This window comes from Hyperolius riggenbachi, chromosome 12, assembly GCF_040937935.1.
Source record: "Hyperolius riggenbachi isolate aHypRig1 chromosome 12, aHypRig1.pri, whole genome shotgun sequence".
Classification (NCBI taxonomy): domain Eukaryota; kingdom Metazoa; phylum Chordata; class Amphibia; order Anura; family Hyperoliidae; genus Hyperolius; species Hyperolius riggenbachi.
The window spans coordinates 192,048,774-192,071,031 of NC_090657.1; the positions used below are offsets into that span (position 1 = coordinate 192,048,774).

Here is a 22,258-nt window from a genome sequence, read left to right on the forward strand (position 1 = left end):
GCTTGCCCCTGGCACTGGCCACTTTTTTCCTCTACAAAAGCCAATTTATTGGAGTATGCCAGCCACAGTGACTCTTCTGCAGAAAGGCTATGATTGGTAACTGCTGCAGCATCCTTTCCTGAGCCTGTCAGTCATACTAGTGCTAGGAGTATTTCTGTGAAGCTTGTCCAGGTCGAGGCAGCTTCCAGCAGACTTCTACTTTTATAGAACACACGCAGGTCCAGTTGCAGCCACCCTGTGCTGGGACGGCAACTGCAGCACGCCTGCCTCACTTGTCACCCAGAAAGCATCCAGGCAATGAAGAAACAGCCCCAGTGGTGTCACTTCACACCCAGCCTCAGCTCCTCCTCAGTGATGGAGCTTCCTCCCCCTCCTCCTCTATCCATCCACCACTCTCAGCTACTTCTATGCTCTGCTAGGCTAGCAGTGCTGTGCTCTGCCTGGACCACCAGCTGCTCTCAGTGCCCGGGCACCGTCTGCAGTGCAGCCACAGCACCCAGCCGGGCACCAGTGTGGCTGGCATGAGGGAGGAGTGCAGCGCTGGACCTCATGGACACGTGTTGCAGCTTTGCTGGGGATTGCATCCTAAGTTACACGCAAGGGATATAGCAGAGCTCCCTGCCTGCTCCCCCTTTGGTGCAGGTAAGTCCTTTGCATTACATCTCCTAGCTGCAACTCTTCCTGGTCAGCCAGCCTATGATATAGCCCCACTTTACTACAACTTTATACTGTTGGGTCATAGCAGGTCTCTAGCTTGGCAAGAGCAGAAAATGCATCTTTTCTCCCCCCTCCTCCCAGCAGCCTGCAGGTTGTTGCTATGTAATTTGTTTCACAATTCAGATCAGATACATTTTATGCTGTCCTGTTGCCACCTCTAGCTGTGTGTATAGAATGGGCTTTTTCCCCCCCTTTCTCTACCGATATGCCCACATTGACACACTGCATGACAAGCCAGCCCCTCATGTTATATATGCCAGAGAACACGTATCATTAAGTTTATTGTGCTCCCGTGTACATTATTGTCAGAAGCAGAGATCGCTGGCAGCTGATAATAACATGCGGAAACGGCTTCTATCGAGAGGAAAATAAAGTGATTTGTGAAGTTACCTTTCCCCGTAGTGGGAGCTGCAGCAGAGAGCAGCGCAGTGAGCTCAGTCAGCACGGCTAGTGCAACATGTGCTTGTTGATGAGTTTGCACAAGAAGCACCTGTGTATAGTGAGGAGGGGTATCCAGCTAGAGGAGTCCTTCTGAATACACATACACACCTGGGTTCTCATACTATGGTGATCTCTGTACAGAAATCTGCTTGTCTCTAATAGAAGTTGCCTATTTGTTTTGAATATACAGGAAAGGCGAATAGAAACCTAAACAAATAGTAGAGCAGTTGTCCAAAGCTGGTCATCAGAATCTTTGTTTTGTAGCTGCGGTGAGCAGCTGGGTTAGTCTTGCACGGTTTCCTGTAGCTTAGGGCTGGTCCAGGTGGGCGGCTGCAGGTGTCTTGTTTGTTCGATGCTAAACGCTTGCTAGCAAGTGCTTGGTAACCGTTGTCTGTGTTTGGTCATCGCGCCACATTTTGACATGGAACTGCAGCCAACGTTAGATGTTACATGCAGCGTCTTGGAAAAATTTGATCGACCGCGCCATCCAGTAAATACACTGCGATAAAAGCTACCATTCATCTCAAATGTAGTACATGGTGGATCCCGCCTCTAAATGATGTGTGTACGGACGCCAACAGCTGTCCGTCTGAACCAGCCTTTAAAGTGCACCTGAGGCGTACCTCAGGTTAAAAAATACTTACCAAAGAAGAAGGAAATCTCTGGCTCCAATAGAGGCTTCCCATGCCATCCTCGGAGCCCATTTTGCTGAGCCCACCCCCACCAAAATCTGACAAGGGCTTGTCGGTTTTCAGATACGGCCTGCGCTTTTCTTTATTTAGGAATGAGCGTGGCCTTATTGCATTTGTGCGATTCTGGCCACTACTGCGCAGTAAGCCCGGGCTGCTCATGCACGAATGGCTCCATACTACTGCTCAGGTAAAGCTGCGCTCGTGCCTTGAGGCGTGTGGACTGGATTTTCTCGAGGGTCTCGCAAGCGACAGCAGTGGCGGGGAGTATTCGGTAAGCCTCCACAGCACCCAGAGGCTTCCCTCTTTTATAACTAAGTCTTTATTTACTAGAGGCTTGCCCCGGGTTCCCTCTCATAAGCAAGATTTTGAGGAGTTTGAAATGGCAGCCTTTTAGGTCTCAGCAGCTGAAATAAAACAAGGATTCTTATGGGTTGCTCTTGGCAACCAAACCAGTTTCACTCCAGTTTTTTTTGCGCCTGTTTCACTAAATCAGCCTGATGTTTCCAAGGGCAAGCTCCCTCTATGTATGCAACTTGTCAAACACAGGGGGCTAAATTATTAGAAGTTTTGAGCCTCCTTCACAGGCTTGATTGCTCTTGGTCTGAAGGACTGTTTTTTTCACTAGTGCACCATCCTATGTTATCACACTGTCTGCAACACACATTCTTGCCTGCTGCCCCACTCCGACAAATGATTGGGGTCAGTGGCTTTGTGGTGTGTGTTGTGTTGGGTGACCACAAGCTTCAGATATGTTCAGGCAGGTGGTTCACTTCCTGTTAGGCTACATTCACACTATATCCGTTGTGTTGCGGATCCAGAAAAATAGTGCGATGTGACACATATGCACAACATGCAGTCCACAGATGTGCGCTCGCCCTGCTCCCAGAACCACGCATGTCTTCCAGTGGAATGCGTTTGCACCGTAAACATGCAAGTGTGAAAGTGCCATCTTTTATAATAAAATCCCTGTGTGTGTCCGTGCTTTTGCGCTACTGTGCATGTGCCACATGGACACCTTTTGGGCCAGGGAGCAGAGCGGACCAGGGGGCTGGCCACTGGCCAGGCGGGCGTGTGCTGGTGGGCGTGCATATGCGTGCTGACTGTGCAGTGGCAGTCACAGGGGAGGGAGTTCAGACACAGACCTAAATGGGCTTAGGTCTACTAGTTGAAATATAATTGCCATATTGACTATAAGACTCACCTATGTTTAGAGCGGAGCAGTGCTTTTCAGCGCTGCTATATTTGGGCGCAGCCGGCGCCTCCATAGACTTCAATAGGAATCATTCCTATTGAAGCGCTCAGTGAGTAACATCGGCTCCGTCAGAAGACAGAGCCGAAGTTGCTTAAAAACATAATAATTCGGCCTCCAGCAATCGCTGGAAGCCGAATTATTTCATTCCCCCACTATCCATGTCGGCCTGGAGGGGGAATAGTAATTAAATCGGCCCGGACTTGTGCAGAAGCAGGATCAGCTATATACCGCTGTATCCTGCGCCCAAGTCTACCGGCGCCGATTTCAAATGTACGCGTTTAGAGGACATAAACCAGGGGGAAAAATAAATACTAAACCTGGTGCATCCATGGTTATGGGGCATCTTGTAGATTATGCCCCCTTTTGTACCTCATGCCCCCCTGTACCTCTTTTGTCTCCCTGTGTCCTCCTCTGCCCCCCTTGTGTCCTCCTGTCTCCCCCACGTGTCCGCCTCTGCCCCCCTTGTAACCTCCTGTCTCCCCCACGTGTCCGCCTCTGTCCTCCTTGTGTCTTCCTCTACGCCCCTTTGTGTCCCCCTGTGTCCTCCCCTGCATGGGCTCAGTACAGGGAGACCCCGACATTGTGGCAGGTTGGAGGTACGTTCACAAGTTAGGAACTCCCTGCATTTGGACTATAAGACGCAGTGATTTTTTGACGGAGAAAAAGTGAGTCTTACAGTTCAACAAATACAGTATATTGTCCATTGCGGCGTGACACAATATACATGGGGGTTGGTTCACAAAGTGTTTCTCGTTAACTATCTCAACTTAGTTATTTTTTAACTTAAAGTAAACCTGTGAAATTAAAACCCCCAAGTAGTTATCGACCTCAGAACCAGATATTCTTAACCAGTGCATGCACAGTACACTCTTGGATGACACTTTGGCCGTACATCCAGCAACAAGGTGATTGTGAACGTGTGTGGTACGATCATGCTGGTGCATGGTAAAAGTGGAGGTCAAGAGTGTACTGCACATGGACAGGTGGAGAATATCCGGTTCAGAGGTCACCAACCTGGATGGTGCCTATTCTGGGACTGATTTGGGGTAACGGAGGCATTACTTGTAGGGGGCTGCTGTACACACCCTAGATTCTCAGCCAAGATAGTCACCTCGACCGAAAACCATCATATATGTGTGTACGAAGCTTTAGTTCAAATGGTGTAAAAATAGTTCCTATAAATATGTAAGACAACTGGATGAAAGAAGAGATGGTGAAATGCATAGCCAGAGTTTGTGTCACTTTATTGAACATTTTTTTTTTTTTTTTTTTAGTTTGTCCTGTCACATTTGTAAACACACTCATCCATTTTCCTAGTTCCATCAGCATGTATGAATCCAGAATATCTGTACCATTCTAAACATCTTAAATTGTACGATCCAGTTAAACATTTTCAAAATCTCATTTATCAGCTAAGATTCGTTCTAGTGGTGATGATCGGATGAACTGGAAAAATGTTTGGTAAATCTTGCTTTTTTTTCCCGGGGGAATTGATGTAAGGGTTCAGTTTGGGTTAATTTAGAGTTGGGAAGAACAGTCAGGATTCTTAAAGAGAACCCGAGGTGGCATTGTATTACATAAGTGGGGCACAGAGGCTGGTTGGTCACACTAACACCAGCCTCTGTTGCCCCATCGTGTGTCTCAAAGACCCCCCCTGCTCGCCGCTATACCCCCGCAGTGCTGGCGACACGCAGCGTGTCGCCAGCACAATGTTTACTCTAGCGCTGTCTGTCTGTCCGCTGATTGGAGGGAAGGGACGAGAGCGGGTAGCGGCGATGCGGAGGAGGCGTGGGAGCGGCGCTGACAGACAGCGCTAGAGTAAACATTGTGCTGGTGACGCGCTGCGTGTCGCCAGCACTGCGGGGAGTATAGCGGCGAGCAGCAGGGTCTTTGAGACACACGATGTGGCAACAGAGGCTGGTGTTAGTGTGCCCAACCAGCCTCTGTGCCCCACTAACGTAATACAAGGTCACCTCGGGTTCTCTTTAAAGGATAAATGGGTTCTTAAAGGGAACCTAAACTGAGAAGGATGTGAATTCTTCCTTTTAAAATAATACCAGTTGTCTTAAGCTGAGTACACACGTACGATAACGATCGTTCAAAAACGAACGATAACGACAATCGGAACGATAATCGTGCGTTCAAAAAGTGTGAACGATCATTTTTGTGAACGATAACGATCGTTATTGTTCAATCGGACCGATCCAACCCGGCGGATTTTTTCTAAAGATAATCGTTCAATCGTTGCAGTGTGTACAAAGATCGTCCGATAACGCATGTTCTTATTGCCTGTCATAACGTCACTTCCGTTTGCGCACGCATTTTTTAATCGTTCGTCGTTCAGTACTTTATACTTATATCGTTCACGTGTGTACACAATCGTTCATTACGAACGATCTTTTCCGTCTAATTTGAATATCGTGTAAACGTCACGAATCGTTTGTAACGAACGATCTTTATCGGACGTGTATACGAACCTTAACTCTCTTGCTGATCCTGTGTCTCTAATACTTTCAGCCACAGCCTCTCAACAAGCATGCAGATCAGGTGCTCTGACTGAAGTCAGACTGGATTAGCTGCATGCTTGTTTCAGGTGTGTGATTAAGCCACTACTGCAGCTAAAGAGATCAGCAGGGCTGCCAGGCAACTTGTATTGTTTATAAGGAAAAATCCATATCCCTCTGTTTATGTTCCCTTTAATCCTTTTTTTTTCTTCTTATAAAAAACAAGTCAGCATCTGAGCAGCATTAGAGGGAACCTGAAGCTAGAAGTATATGGAGACTGCCATATTTATTTTCTTTTAAACAATACCTGTTGCCTGGCAGCTCTGCTTGTCTATTAGGCTTCAATAGTATCTAAATCATACCAGATTCTTGCCAGAATTGTCAAACACCTGATCTGTTGCATGCTTATTCAGGGTCTATGGCTAAAAGTATTAGAGGCAGAGGATCAGCAGGATAGCCAAGTTACTGGTAGTGCTTAAAAGGAAATAAATATGGCAGCCAACCTATACTTCTTGCTTCAGTTTCCCTTTAAGCAAACTCTAGATGGGTTTTGGCTGAGAAATCCACGTGTGTACATGTCCCTTCCCCCAAGCTCATTTAAAGATGTTAGATCCTAACCTATTGAGAAAGCTGTGGATCTCGTACAGCCTTCCTGGCCCTCTCTCGGTGTATTCGTTCCAGCGCTATCACTCCCATTGAAGTTATTCGACCACTGTACTAACGCATGCGCAGTACGGAGCTGCCTGTCCTAAGAAGCCCTCGCAGACATGAGTGCTTCTGAAGTCTTCCCAGGGCTCCTGCAGGTGGCAAGTATGAACAGGTGTGACAACGCTGGAACAAAGACATCAAGAGAGGACAGAGAAGGCTCTAGGAGATCCAGAGCATTTCCTGTCCATAGTCGAGTATCTTTTGCTTCAGCACTGCTTTAACCCTTTCCCCGCCAGCCGATTTGTCCTAAACGCGAACAGGCAGTTTTTAGACATTATACACTCATTAGGTTTACTTACCTTTTTGACAAGAAAAGCTACATGAAATAGGACTTGTTGTTCAGTATATTGTTTTTTCCCATATTGAATTTGGCTTAAACACTTAAACAAAATGTGTTACTTTTTCTGGAGATGTAACAATTTTTGAGTGAAAAAGTTAAAAAAATAGTGAATTATCTTTGTTTTTTTTTAAAGAAGAATTACATTTACTGACAAACATGTTACTGTTTGTAAAAGCCCTAATTCTGCTGAATCCAACCATATAAGATATGTATAGGTAGCCTGGAATAGGTCCCGCCAGTACAGGTGGCTAGATATAGGTGCAGCCAGTACAGGTAGCCAGGTATAGGTGCAGCCAGTACAGTAGCCAGGTATAGGTGCCGCCAGTACAGGTAGCCAGATATAGGTGAAGCTTGTATAGGTAGCCAGGTAAAGGTGACACTGGGGGAGGGGTGGCAAGATCCTCCCTCCCTCTAAATTGGCCCCCTCCTGTGCCCCCTGCAGAGCTGGAGCAGTGGTGCGGTGTGGAATTAACACTCACCCGGTCGTTGTATGCGGTGTCCCCGCCGGAAGCGGTCTCCTCTCTGGCTGCCCGATCTCTGCATGAAGTGCGTAATCATACATCATATAGGGTAACGGGAAGTAGAGAGGAGATGGCTGCTGACGGGGACACTGCATGGAGCGAGGGATCGAGTGAGTTAATTACACACCGACCGGTGCTCCAGCTCTGCAGGGCGCACAGGAGGGGGGACCATGGAGAGGGAGGGATAAGGTCAGCCCCCCTCCCCACTTCTTTCAGGAGGGAAAATGCCAAAAAAAAGTACCACGTTTTTGGCAGTTGGAGGCTTCGCCTGCCAGAACGTACCTGGTAGTGCAGGTAAGGTTAGAGCAAATCTGAAGGAATTTCATCTGTGAAACCTACAGGTTTAGCAGTTCCATAGACTGGAGCAGATGTATCACAGCAAAACTTAAGTCAACATTTCATATATCTTCCATATGTGTATTATAGAAAGTACTGCACAGCATATGTGTCATTGAGGGAGGCAGTAAAAGACATTGGCATGCAAGCACTACACACTTCTTGGCACCCTCTGCTCTACACCAGACCTAGGGACTCGCTGAAAATAGGCACACATCCAGGAAGTGTCATTATGGCATTCAGGCATGTTAAATATTTTAGTGCTGATAGCTGGGCTTCCTTATTGGTGAGCAAAGCCATCCATTCATGACATCAAGTTATTTTTTTTAAATCTTGAAAGTAAGAAAGATTTCCACCTGACTCTGGGAAACTCTCTCCTGACATTCAGAGATTCATGTTACCCTTCAGTCCATCTACTCTGATAGCTGAGATGTGTACGATGTGGTACATTATTCAGGATACCTAATTTTACGTCCATTATCATCACAAACACTTCCTAGATCTATATATTGCTGTGTATTGGTATGTAACCTTGCCCTCCCAGTAATGTCACAGCTTAGGCTGTTTAGTTATGCAGTCCATTGCCCCAGAGCACTCTGGGAGACCAGGTGTTGTTTCTGCTCACTTCAGAAGATACAATAAACATTCCACAGTGATGCTCTTTGCTAACAGCTAAAAATGTCACCACCTGGGATGAATTTAAGACTGTAGATCGGGGAGAGCAAAGATTTTACAATGGGCAAACACTAACTAAATAACTTAAAAATGAATTTTTTAAAATATGCAGTAGCTAGAAAAAGTATGTGAACCCTTTTGGAGTTATATGGATTTCTGCACAAATTGGTCATAAAATGTGATCTGATCTTCATCTAAGGCACAATGATAGACAATCACAGTCTGCTTACACTAATACCACACAAATACTGATATGTTTCCATGTTTTTATTGAACGCACCATGTAAACATTCACAGTGCAGGTGGAAAAGGTATGTGAACCCCTAGACTAATGACCTCTCCAAGAGATGATTGGAGTGAGGTGTCAGCTAGCTGGAGTCTAATCAATGAGATGAGATTAGAGGTGTTGGTTACAGCTGCCCTATAGAAAACACACACCAGTTTTGGGTTTGCTTTTCCCAGGAAGCATTGCCTGATGTGAATGATGCCTTGCACAAAAGAGCTCTCAGAAGACCTACGATTAAGAATTGTTGACTTGCATAAAGCTGGAAAGGGTTATAAAAGTATCTCCAAAAGCCTTGCTGTTCATCAGTACACAGTAAGACAAACTGACTATAAATGGAGGAAGTTCAGCACTGCTGCTACTCTCCCTAAGAGTGGCCGTCCTGTAAAGATGACTGCAAGAGCACAGCGCAGAATGCTCAATGAGGTGAAGAAGAATCCTAGAGTGTCAGCTAAAGACTTACAAAAGTCTCTGGCATATGCTAACATCCCTGTTAGCGAATCTACGATACGTAAAACGCAAAACAAGAATGGAGTTCATGGGAGGTTACCACAGAGGAAGCCATTGCTGTCCAAAAAAAAAACATTGCTACACATTTAAAGTCTGCAAAAGAGCACCGTGATGTTCCACAGTAGTACTGGCAAAATATTCTGTGGACAGATGAAACCAAAGTTGAGTTGTTTGGAAGAAACACACAACACTGTGTGGAGAAAGAGGCCCAGCACACCAACATCAAAACCTCATCCCAACTGTGAAGTATGGTGGTGGGGGCATCATGGTTTGGGGCTGCTTTGCTGCATCAGGTGCTGGACGGATTGCCATCATCGAAGGAGAAATGAATTCCAAAGTTTATCAAGACATTTTGCCGGAGAACTTAAGGCCATCTGTCCACCAGCTGAAGCTCAGCAGAAGATGGGTGTTGAAACAGGACAACAACCCAAAGCAAAGAAGTAAATCCACTACAGAATGGCTTAAACAGAAGAAAATACGCCTTCTGGAGTGGTCCAGTCAGAGTCCTGACCTCAACCCAATTGAGATGCTGTGGCATGACCTCAAGAAAACGATTTACACCAGACATCCCAAGAATATTGCTGAACTGAAACAGTTCTGCAAAGAGGAATGGTCAAGAATTACTCCTGACCGTTATGCACGTCTGATCTGCAACTACAGGAAACGTTTGGTTGAAGTTATTGCTGCCAAATGAGGTTCAACCAGTTATTAAATCCAAGGGTTCACATACTTTTTCCACCTGCACTGTCAATGGTGTGTTCAATAAAAACAGGGAAACATTTAACTATTTAAAAATTATTAATTTATTTGTATGGTATTTGTTTAAAGAGAGTCTGAAGCGAAAATAGATCTCGCTTCAGACCTCATAGCTAGCAGGGGCATGCGTGCTTAGCGCGGCTTAACGGGGGTCCCTGTCCCCCCCAAACCCCCTTTGTGCAGCGGGGGAGCGCTTCCTGGTTGGGGCAGGGCTAACTGCCGCAGCCCTGCCCCATGCGCGTCTGTCAGATGCGTATCTCCGCCTCTCCCCCCGCCCCTCTCAGTCTTCCTTCACTGAGAGGGGCGGGGGAGAGGCGGCGATGCGCGTCTGATAGACGCGCTGGGAGGCAGGGCTGCAGTCGTTAGCCCTGCCTCCAGGAAGAAGATTACCAGCGACCATTTTACGACTTTTGCGGGGGGGTGGGTTGGGGGTGAAGGGACCCCCGTTAAGCCGCGGGATAGCGGCGTTTTAGCAGGGGCACACGTGCCCCTGCTATATATAAGACCTGAAGCGAGATTTAGTCTCGCTTCAGTGTCTCTTTAAGCAGACTGTGATTGTCTATTGTTGTGACTTAGATGATCAGATCACATTTTATGACTAATTTGTGCAGAAATCCATATAATGCCAAAGGGTACACATCATTTTTTTTTTTTTGCTATGTAAGCAATTTTAATCAAAATTCCATTCAGTAAAGTTCCTCTTTAACAATGACAAATGAAGGTCGTGCTTTGCAAGTGCATCAGGAGCCCAGGGTGACCATATAGAAGCGCATATTTCAGAAAGAATGATGGCTTATTCTGTTTTGTCTCTTCCTGTGTCCTCTTATTTAACCCCAGAACACAAATAGCCCCATGCAGCGTACACACGTGACAGGCTGAGCCTCTTTACTCCATAGACCTGCTGGGAGTGTCTTTTCAGTAGTAAACTTTTATTATGTTCAAAGCGTTTTATCACTGTATTATCCTCTGCCGTACAGCTGGATTGTTATGCTAAGCGTTGCTTAAACCTGTTGCATTGTTTGCATTCGCTAGTCTGCAGGTGGTTACCACTACAGCCAAACTGATACTACCGTATAGGAGACCTTTACAGGAGGGGAACAGTTAAAAAAACAATGTATAGGGTTTATTTGTAAAGGAGTGAATATTGAATGTCCCAAATAACTAGGGATGGTCGGAAATTTCGATTTCCATTTCTGCAGAAATTCCGATTTCCGCCAATTACCGATTTCACTGATTTCCGAGTTCGAAATTTTTTTTTTTTTTTTTTTTCCATTCTCTGATTGGCCAAATACTTCCGAGTTGACTCTGCATTCTCTGATTGGTCCAATGCTTCCGAGTTCTGTGATTGGGCTAAAATTACAGAGTTGTGGTAATGCAGTATTTTTACCCAAATATGTCTGAGTTGTTTCTGCATTCTCTGATTGGTCCATTGATTAGCGAATTGCAGTAATGTAGTATTTCTGCAGAAATCCGAGTTCCGATTTCCGATCGGTAATTCGGAAATTTCATGAGCATCGCTACAAATCACTACAATCAATGCTGGTAAACCTGTAGGAAGAGAGCATAGTACACATAGTTGTGTGTTGGCACGAGGTCAGATGCCTCTCTCTCGTTGGATGTAGTTGTTTGCACTGCTTTATTTCATAATCCCACAGTATTTAATCCTCATTTTCTTTTTATTCTAAAGACTAGATCTGTATATTGTCTTTGCCATGCCACTGGCACACATCTATTTCCATCTCATTTGACTTGCATGGTACAGAGTGAGACCTGGAGAGGGGATGGGTTTGCTTTGCATAGTTCAGGGAAATTTGACTGTGCTGTAGCCAGGTGCGAGTGTAACAAGAAAGTGGGCTTATTCAGCTCCCTATCTACTGGATTACTATCTTGTTTAATAAATTACACTTCTGTTGTATAATATACTCTGCTGGCACTGTGTCCATCATTAATAAGCTCAACTTAATCTGAATATAGCCTAATTAGTAGATGCATTTGGTTATTTTATAATCTACTGTAATCAGATTACTGACGTACCTTTTCATTACTATATTTTATATTGCTATTATTAAAGTGAACCTGAACCGAGTGGAAATATTTTAAAATAAACACACGATGTACCTGCAAATGAATATTACATACTTACCTTGCAGTCAGTCCCTCTCAGAAGCTCCATTTTCTTTTTACAGCTATTCATTCCAGTTCTGACAAGATTTTATCAGAACTGTCAGTTGTCGGTTATATAAGAGTTGCTGCCAATTATAACTGAAAGGACAACTGATGAGCAAGGTAATCTCCATGTTTCCCAATGGCTCAAGTGGGCGATATTATAGTTTAACAGTGTGCTGGCCCGGAAGCTGTTTTGGGGTAATGGCCATTTTTAAAATGGAAGACAAAGAATTCCATTGATAACGGGGGACAAACAGGCCGCAGGAGAGGAGAAAGAGATTGATGAGTAGACTATGTGGGAGGTAAGTATGACAAGTGTATGGCTATTTTGACTATCAATTTTCATTTCAGGTTTGCTTTAAGAAAGAGGAGTGCCTTTTTGTACATGTAACAATTTTGTGTGTAATTACATTGTTGTAATTCAATAAACACTTTTTTGTTTTTGTGTCAAAAGTTACACTCTCAGTCTATAATAATATTTAGATCTAATTATCCTTTGATATCTATTGATAGTTGATTAGAAAAAGTGATCATTTTATTATTATGCATATGGGAGGGAGGAGAGGGGGGGGGGCGATGACGTTGCATAGATTTTTAACTGCATCAGCAGAAGTGCAATGCCAGTGCTGGCTAAAGGGGTTTTTTGTTTGTTTGTTTGCTTTTTAAAGATTTCCACTGAAATATTGAGTGCTGCAAAGTATTTTTTCTAATAAAGGTATTGCTATGGTTTGCTTTATAAGAGGCCTTATATACTCCTTTTTCTGTTTTTAAACTAGTGCTGCAAAGTGCCACCTGGCATGCATTAAAGGACACCTGAACTGAGAGGGATATGGAGGCTGCCATATTTATTTCCTTTTAAACAATACCAGTTGCTTGGCAGCCCTGCTGATCTTGCATCAGTAGTGTCTGAATCACACACCGGAAACAAGCATACAGCAAGTCCAGTCAGACTTCAGTCAGAAACGTTTGCTCAGCATACTTGTTCAGGGTCTATGGCAAAAACTATTAGAGGCACAAGATCAGCAGGGCAGCCAGGCAACTGGTATTATTTAAATGTCAGCTTCCATATCCCTCTTGCTTCAGGTTTTCTTTAACCACTTCAGGACCACAGTGCTAACCCCACTAAAGACCAGGCTATTTCTTTCTAAATAGGCCACTGCAGCTTTAAGGCCAAGCTGCCGGGCCGCACAACACAGCACACAAGTGATTTCCCCCCCCCCCCTTTCTCCCCACCAACAGAGCTCTCTGTTGGTGGGGTCTGATTGTCCCCCCGAATGTTTTGTTTATTTATCTATGTTTATTTGTCTATTTTTTTTAAAATGTTTTTTTTTATTATTTTACTTCCTCTCTCCCTCCCTCCCCCCCCCCCCGCCCCCCAGTCAATCAGCGTGTTCCGCTGTCATAGCTTCAGCCTATGACAGCCGATCACAGTCAGGTCTCCCAGGGGGACAGCCGTGTCACACGGCTGTCCCCAGTACAATGCTGCAGCAGATTGCAGAGCTGTACTTAGTTAAATGACGTTTCGCCGTCTAACAGTCTCCTGAGCAGGGATCGCCGCTCGGAGACTGAAGGTGGGGCGGAGTTCCGCCCACCAGACAGGAGATGCCTGCGCAGCCTGCGTGCCATTTCCTGCAGTAGCTGGCCCCAAGACTTGATGCCAATTGGCGTTAGGCGGTCCTGGGGCTGTCGCCGCCACACCCATTGGCGTGGGGCGGTCGTAAGGTAGACAAAGGGAACCTGAGATGAAAAGTAAAAATCATACATTAGAATTAGCACACAATTTGCATCTGCTTTGCATTCAGGGCGTGTATTTAGTCCAGAGGGGCTGTGCATTGCCCCTGTAGGTTTGCAAGCGAATGCACCCATGAGCACTGTCACCAGTCTATATGTAAAAATCATACATACCTGGGACTTCCTCCAGCCCCCTTCGGCCTGATCGCTTCCTCTGCGCTATTCTCCCCATGTATTCATCATAAGGGTTCCCAGTATCTTCGGTCAGTCGAGGCTTACTGTACATGCGCGGCAAAGCCAGGTGCTCCCGCCCCGCTCCCATCGCTGGGCGCAGGCATAGAACTCTCCTGGCCATGGGAGTGAGACAGGGTAGCGTAAACAGCTGCACTGTGCATGCGCCGGCTGGCCCAAGATACCGGGAGCCCTTATGGAGAATACAGAAGGCGGAGGACGGCGCTGAGGGAGCGATCAGGCCAGAGGGGGCTGGAGGAAACCCCAAGTATGTATGCATTTTTTTTTTTATTTTTTTTTTTTATTTTCATCTCTGATGCACTTTAATTCCAGCTCTGCCAAGGCACAGGGGGTAATTTGGATGCCAGTTGGGCCGATAATTATTGTAATTAGGCGGCGCAGATATTGGCGGAGGCCAAATTTAGTGACGAAGGTGTCGATTATATCGGCAGAGATTGTGGCACAGGCGGTAAGTTACAGTAAGACATTGTTAGAGGGAGAGACCAAGTGATACTAGGACCAGGTTAAGCCTGTCCTTGTGACCCCTTCCCCAACTGTGCATGTTTTGCAGGCAATTTCACCTATGTCTCAGCTATATGGAACCTACCTAACTGAGACACTCCCCCACCCATGCACAGGTGAGGTTGCCTGCAAAACATGCACAGCAGGGGAGTCATGAGGACAGGTTTTAGAAACACTTGTTAAGCTATATTAAATATTGGTAAAAATGTTATTTTTCTAGCAGAATTAGCTAGAGCCGTATAGTAGAATATCAGTAATTTAGCCATTTTCTACTAGGGACTATCCCTGGCACCCAAATTACTACGGTACCATTTTTTTGATGCAAGCAGTAAAGCAAATTGTTACTTCCTAGTTGATTTTTATTTAAACAATTCTTTTATTTCAGAGCCCATAAAAGACAAAATAAGCAATGAGTACATTAACTAGAGCAAACAGTCAAAATAGGCACAATAGAATATTCTTACATTGAATATCATTCAACAGATGGACAAGTATTCATGCAATCAAAAGAATCATTTTATCTTCACAACCTAAGCTCTGTGATATAATCAAGGTAGCTTGTCTATTACCACTTGTAGAGGCCTGCGTGGGACTAATTTTTCAGACCTGCAGCCCCACTACCCGTACCCAACCCACAGCCCACTTTCTGGTGAATCTGGTACCCGCAACCGACCCTCAGGCCTCTCCAACCCACATTTCGGGTAACCCACAGGTACCCGACCCGATGCAGGCCTCGGTATATGTTCTACAACACCTCATATATTATTCAGCATAAGAAAAACACTCTCCTACATCCATTGACCTGAATAAATCTGTTATTGCCATCAGTTTCTGAGCAGAAATCCACAGACCAGTCAATGAAAATATCAAGTCATGCCATTAAGGGGTATAATTGTTCAAGTATATTAGCCAGACACACTATAGGAATGTTCCATTTTACAAGAAGTACTTGAGCCAAAAATAGAGCCCGACTACAGTCTAAGTAACCTGCCATTTATGTAATTTCCTCAGTATCTGTGGGTCCTATACACTGGTGTGGAAGACAAGAGATCCTGAGAGATTATGAAGTGATAGCTGTTGCTATCTTGGAAAACGTACCATTGTGATCACATAATGATACATTTCTCAATGTTATCATCTTTTGAGTGGAGCAACGATAAGATGTTTGACCAAGGATCCTGTTCTACGACCAAATCCTCATATCATATAAATGAAGAAACATTTCCAGCTTCCTACACTTCACTAGCTATCTCTTTAACCAATTGTTGAATGCCTCTCCAGTGAGACTGTATTTGTTGGCAGTGCCAACAGATGTGAAGTAGATCCCCTGTCTCTATCCCACACCACCAACATAACTCAGACACTGAGGGGAAGAACTCCAACCATGCAGGAGTCCTAAAACAGCATGATACAAATTTGATTGATCTTGTGTCATGACACACACTTAAGGACCAGGGGTGTTTTGCAGGATCTGTGCTGCGTGGACTCTCCAGCCCACAGCACAGATCAGGAATAAGGCAAGGCAATCACGCCCACCCCCCTTTTTTTTTTCCCACTAGGGGGATGTCCTGCTGGGGGGGTCTGATCGCCGCCGCTCTGTGTGGCTGAGCGGGGGTTTGCTCAAAGCCCCCCCTCCGCAGCAAAACCCAGCATCCCTATCCTTCCCTCCCTCCCCTCCTTCCTATGGGCGGCACAGGACGGCGATCCGTCCTGCGCCGCCTCTGATAGGCTTCAGCCTATCAGATGCCGGCAATCCCCGGCCAATCAGAGGCCGGGGATCGCCGATCTCCTTTACGGCGCAGCAGCGCCGTGCATCGTAAACACCGGGGATTTCTTCCCCGCGTGTTTACATTTACCCTGCGAGCCACGATCGGAGGCTCGCAGGCTGTTCACGGAGACACCCTCTGTGAACTGATATGGAATGTCCATGGAAACACCACTTCGACCTGCCGACGCCTATCGGCGTTAGGCGGTCGTTAAGTGGTTGAGCTTTTATGCATCATAATACAAACCACCTCCCAATCTTCATCATTCCAACAATAGTTAGTACATTCTGGAAACTAAATTTTGTTGAGGTGAGGCTGTCTTATTAGAGTTTCAAAATCATTCAGCTCCCTACATGCCATTTTCATGTTCCCAGTTGATTTTTGATCAAGTGGTAGTTATTTATGTGCCAGACACATGAGCCACAGGGTGCAATGGATGGCTGGCTCTAGTCTGATACAGCTTCCTGTAGTTTGTTTCTTACTGCCCTGTTTGAGCCTCCATGCACGCATCTGCTGCAGTATGTGTAATCTGGAGATGTGCAGCAATCAATGCTGTGTTGTCAGATTGCATTTGTCAGCTGAATTTTTCCCACTAAGACAATTTTGCCCCTTTAGTGACATCTGTGGATCTGCAAGTAAAGATGTCCTGAATAGAGGAAAGGGAGGCTACTGAATGACTTGTTTATGCACTAAAATAAGAGAAGAACAAGTTTCACCATTTGAATATTCACTGCAGTTATATTATGGACAGCTATGTAGCTATTATTGTAACCTTTCAGCTCAGTTCCCATCAGCACTGTGTCTGTAGTGAGGAGAAAGTTCTCATGATCAAAAAATGACCACTAAATGCCAAAAAATAATGAACGGAAAAAGGGCTGGTTCACCTTGCAAACACTTTTGAACGCTTTTTGATTCGCCAGTGATTTAAATAGGGATTTCTAATGTATTCTTATGGGGGTATCCCACTGGGGAGTTTTTTTATTATTTTTTTTTAAGGTTTTCTTTTGCTAATGATTGTAATTCTTTTTAAAGTATTGGAATCCTGCAATATCAAAAATTAATTTAAAAAAAGTGAAAAAATCACAACAAAACACTCAACCATTTTGATGGCATTGATGGCGGTTTGCAGTGTGAGTCAAGCTTAGGTAGGCTTACAAAAAGTGTCCCGTCTTCCAAATAACAGTCTGGATAAAAAGCACTTCATTCAAAATCCTGCTCACTTTTTTTTAAAGCAAACCAGAGAGATAAAAAAAAGAAATTGAGATACCTACCTTGGTAGAGGGAAGCCGTCCCCTTCCGTTCACCATTCCATCCCCAGGACCCACCAAGCCTCACGGCACCACTCCCATGCGTGTGCTGATGCTCTACACAAGACAGCTTGCGTCTGCGCGGTAGCATGAACCCACTGCTCAAGCTTGTCGGAAAAAGTCTATGCATCTCCATGCTGGTATGCAGACACAAGCTGTGCCCCCCTACCCAGTGCAGACGAGCTCCAGCAGCAAGCTCTTGTCAATGGGCTTTGTGGGGGGGGGGGTCCAGTGAGGCTTAACAGAACAGGGGGAGCCTCTTGATAATCCAGAAGCTTCCCTCTACTTCATAAAGTACCCATTTGGGGCACTTTTTTATTACAGGTTTCTTTGACCTATAGGTCCTGGCAGGGAAAATTGCAGCAGCTCAACTCCAAGCTTTCCCATGGGTACCTTTTAGTTATGAATGTAATCAGTGACAGTGTTCAGGAACAGCCAACTGGGTGTTCCATTTCATCCACAACACTTAACACTGTAGCGTGAATCCTGTCTTAATGTAAACCTGCGGGGGAAAAAATGCAAAACGTAGATACTTACCACAGTAGAAGGAAGCCTCTAGGTAATTCAGATACGCCTCCAACCAATCCTCCTCCACCCCACTGCTGCTTGCTATCTCTTTTCTTCTTCAAGGCCATGCTTCCATCCAAGTGCGAAGGCCGTCATTATTCATTATGTACACGGACAGGAGCGTGGCCACAAACTAATTATACAAGCTTTTGCTAAATATGTTTAGAGGGTCCAAGCACTGGCTGATGGGGTGAAGGATGGAGGAAACGTCGGGACTATCCAGAGGCCTTCCTGTACTGAGATACGTATCTTTTGCATTTTTTTTCTCACAGGTACACTTTCATTTTCTTGGAGCTGGTTCACATGGACGTCCGCCCGGCTACCAGCAGCGTGGCGTTCGGGCTTCCGGCGGCTTCCCATTGTGGTCGGCTTTTTTGTCCCCGTAGGATGGCATTAAACGCAGCGGTTAATCGGCCCTGGATGCTACATGTAGCAACCAGGGTCGCCTCAAACGACCGGGAAAATCGGGATCGGAATGCCACATTGGCGCAAACTCAGTAAAACTTGAATGGGAGCCGTTTAACAACGAGTCCCGAACACTGGCGGTAAACGCCCGCCAAACATCATGGTGAACCAGCCCTTAGTAACAGGTGAAGGTTGGTTTAGAGCAAACACCCTGCTGGTTAAGGCCTGGTTCATACTGTGACGTGGATGCAGAAACGTTGTGGTAAGCACATCCGCTCAGGATGCACTGGCGTCTGTGCTGCGTCGTTCACATACCTGCTGTTTTATATCCATACCATTTGCCTTATCCCCTGTCTGCTTCATCCCCCATACCTCCAAAAGCGATCAGAACCTGGCAGAAGCATAGGGCTCCCTGTTGGGTTGTAAAAAAAATCAACAGGAGTCCTCCTAGTAACAGGGAGGATTCTCATTGATCCACCATGAACCAATGAGCATTTTCCCCGCTGAAGCCGGATTTCCATTTGGATTTTTGCAAACCAATGGGGTGCCTTATCCTTCTGCTGGCCTCCAATCTGCTTTGGACCAAGTGGCGAGTGTCAGGGATGGCAGAACCGAATCCACAGGACAGGTGAGTTGATGGTTCTGCATGGACAGACACTGTTCCCAGAGGCTTCCATTGTGTCCAATCTGTGTAGTTTGTGGATGCATTCACAATATGGTTGCGGAAAAATGTAGCAGGCCAGGATTTTTCATCTGTGGTCCTGTCTGTGCTCTTTGTGTTCGGATTGACAGTGTGACTGCAGCCTATTGACATAGTTCACCGACCGATTTTGCTTTTTGTGTGAACAAGGCCTAAATCCAACATCAGACTTGTGAAGTTCAGCATACTATGATAATGTTTCTAAAGCATACCAGCACACCAACTAGCTGAAAAGTCCCTCTCCTGCTGCATTATAAGCTGTTTACCTCTATACCTTTGAGGTAGCAGAACCAACGGCTGTAATGGTAACATAGAGATTTTGTAGAAAGGGCAGCTAATATACAACATATTTTTTTCTTCTGTACAAGTATTATTATTATTATTATTATTATTATTATTATTTTTTTTTTTTTTTGTTTAATATTTATATGGTGCCGACATCTGTACAGAGTATATTGTCTTGTCACTAACTGTGCTTCGGAGGGGCTCACAATCTAATAGTCATACCTAGAGACAGTGGCCTCAATTCACTAAGCTTTATCAAACACTTTACCGAACATTTGATAATTTACCTCATGGGTAAAATCTCATTTTGAATTCACTAAGGTGTTATATATTTATCAAATGTTTTATTGATAAAACATTCAATACATCTGTAACACCTTAGTGAATTCAAAATTAGATTTTACCCATGAGGTAAATTATCAAATGTTCGGTAAAGTGTTTGATAAAGCTTAGTGAATTGAGACCATTGTATCTATCATGTATTCTATGTATCATAGTCTAGGGCCAATTTATGAGAGAGCCAATTAACTTATCTGTATGTTTTTGGGATGTGGGAGAAAACTGGAGTGCCCGGAGGAAACCCACGCAGACACAAGGAGAACATACAAACTCTGTACAGATAATCCCTGGCTGGGATTTGAATCAAGGACCCAGCGCTGCAAGGCGGGAGTGCCAACCATTACGCCACCATCCTTTCTGAGTTTAGTTTTAATCAGTTTCTCCATCTACATTCTTGTCTGCGTCTGTCCCTGCGGTGCCTCCCTTGTTTATCTTTTGTTGTACTTGCTTAATAAAGCCATTTGCTTTAAAGGGTGAAGAAATAGTTCCTTGCTGTTAATCTTCATGGCTTGCTGTGTGCGCTGTTTAAACACTCTTGTCCTATCTGCACTCTTCATCACGAAGCTGTCTTCCAGTTTATAATAATTCAGCACTGTACTTGAGATCCGGTAAACACAGCCGGGCTGATGACTGCATGCCAGAGCTAGGTTCTTATAGCCATCACTGTCAGAAACACACTGGGGGTGACTGTTTATGGGAATCGTCACTGGCCCGATGACATGATTCAATAAAACAAAAATGAAACATCTTTTTCCCACCAGCGAGCTGTCAAAACACGCAATTAATGTGACACTGACCAGAAGGTAGCTGTGTGGGATCCGTGGGGGGTATCTGATAAGATGGTACAATATCTAGTCCTGTATGAGGCATACAAAGACACAGGATCCAAATACATGGGAATTGCACAGGCCTGTCAAATGTTAAGTTTGAAGCTGGCCATGCATGTTTTTTTCCAGCCAATTTTATTACTTTGATTAAATCTTAAGGAAATCTATTGCAAAGAGAGTGCAAAGGTCAGAGGAAGGGCTCCACCCAAAACATGTAGTGTGTGTGTCCACTAAGCTCCAATCCAGCCTTCTGAGTGCCGTGTCCTTTCTGTGCTTTGCCTATTGAATTTACAGGAGTGGTGTACCTGTTGGACGCTGGTCAGCAGCAGGCCGGATACTTGCCTGTTTTGCTCCCGGGGTTTGAGCTTTATTATTTACTTTGCCCCCAGAATGACCTAACTGATCAAATTCAGCCTGGCTGGTCAAATTCGATGCATTTTGAGCAGTTTATCGATCTGAAGTTGATAGGACATATTGGAAAATCTCCACTGCCAGTTGGAGAAGCATTGGTGGATCACCACCTTCAGAGGGTTCTGCTACATTGACTGCATGCAAGGCTAGCTGACCTTTTGAAATTTAGTTGAGATTGAATCGGCAATGTGGTAGAGAATTGATCATCACTACCTGATTAATTTCCAGTTAGTGAGCGGGGCCGGTGCTTTCATAGAGTCAAATTGGTGCAATTGTCTTTTTCTCCAAGCTCCCTAGGGGCATACATTTGAAATCTGTGCCGGTAGACTTGGGCGCAGGATACAGCCGGTATATGGCTGCTCCTGCACAAGTCCCGGCCGTGTTAATTACTATTCCCCCTCCAGGCCGCCATGGATACTGGGGAATGATATAATTCGGCTTCCAGCGATTGCTGGAGGCCGAATTATTGTGTTTTAAAAGCAACTTCAGCTCTGTCTTCTGACGGAGCCGACGTTACTCTCTGAGTGCCGATATAGCTGTAATTCCTATTACAGTCTATGGTGACGCCGACTGCGCCCAAATCTTCCTGCACTGAAAAGCACTGCTCCGTCCCGGGGGCCCCACAAGTCAGTTCTCAGGTTCTCTCAGTAGTGGGAATCCACAGATGTGGGTAATGAGCTCTGCTGAGACACTAATTACCCCACCTGTGCATGTGTGCGGCCTTCTGCAAAACATGCACTGTTGGGGGGTACTTGAGGACTGAGTTGAGAAACCTGCTGTAAAAGTTACAAGCTTTTTGACCAGGACCCCATTTTACCTAAAAATTTCCATGAGAGAGGGGAGAGATCGCTCCTCTGCCACATTTCTTTTTTTTATGTAGCAGTTGCATGCATAACCGATATAAACATGTTTTTGACCTCCCTTTGGATACCACACACTCCAGCAGAGACTTGGATAGTCATAGGCAGGTACTTGCCTTTTCTTACACTACTAGAAAAAATTGCCTTTTGCATTCCAGTTGGGGGGAGGGGGATCCTTCTCTTTCTGTCACTAGTGACATCGCAGGAAGTGACACTGATATTTTAACCTTTCCTCACTATATCAAATACTACATAAAATGTTTTGACTTTAGTTGTGCATGAATTTATAGCTTTTTCCAAGTTGACATACTGTATACACATCACAGCAACAATTTCGATCAATGAAAGTCTTTAAAAACCCTTTCCATTCTAAAGCCTAAATAAATCCCTTTAGCCTCAATTTCTG

The 22,258-nt window shown here is 45.1% G+C and overlaps 1 protein-coding gene across 1 annotated transcript in view; it reads left to right on the plus strand.

Moving 5' to 3' along the window:
• Window positions 1-428: 428 nt before the first annotated feature.
• Window positions 429-22,258, plus strand: part of KCNG1 (potassium voltage-gated channel modifier subfamily G member 1) — a 111,226-nt gene continuing 89,396 nt past the window's right edge. The window contains exon 1 of the mRNA XM_068262778.1: window positions 429-642. The gene's annotated coding sequence lies outside the window, so the exon portion shown is untranslated. The remainder of the gene's footprint in view (window positions 643-22,258) is intronic.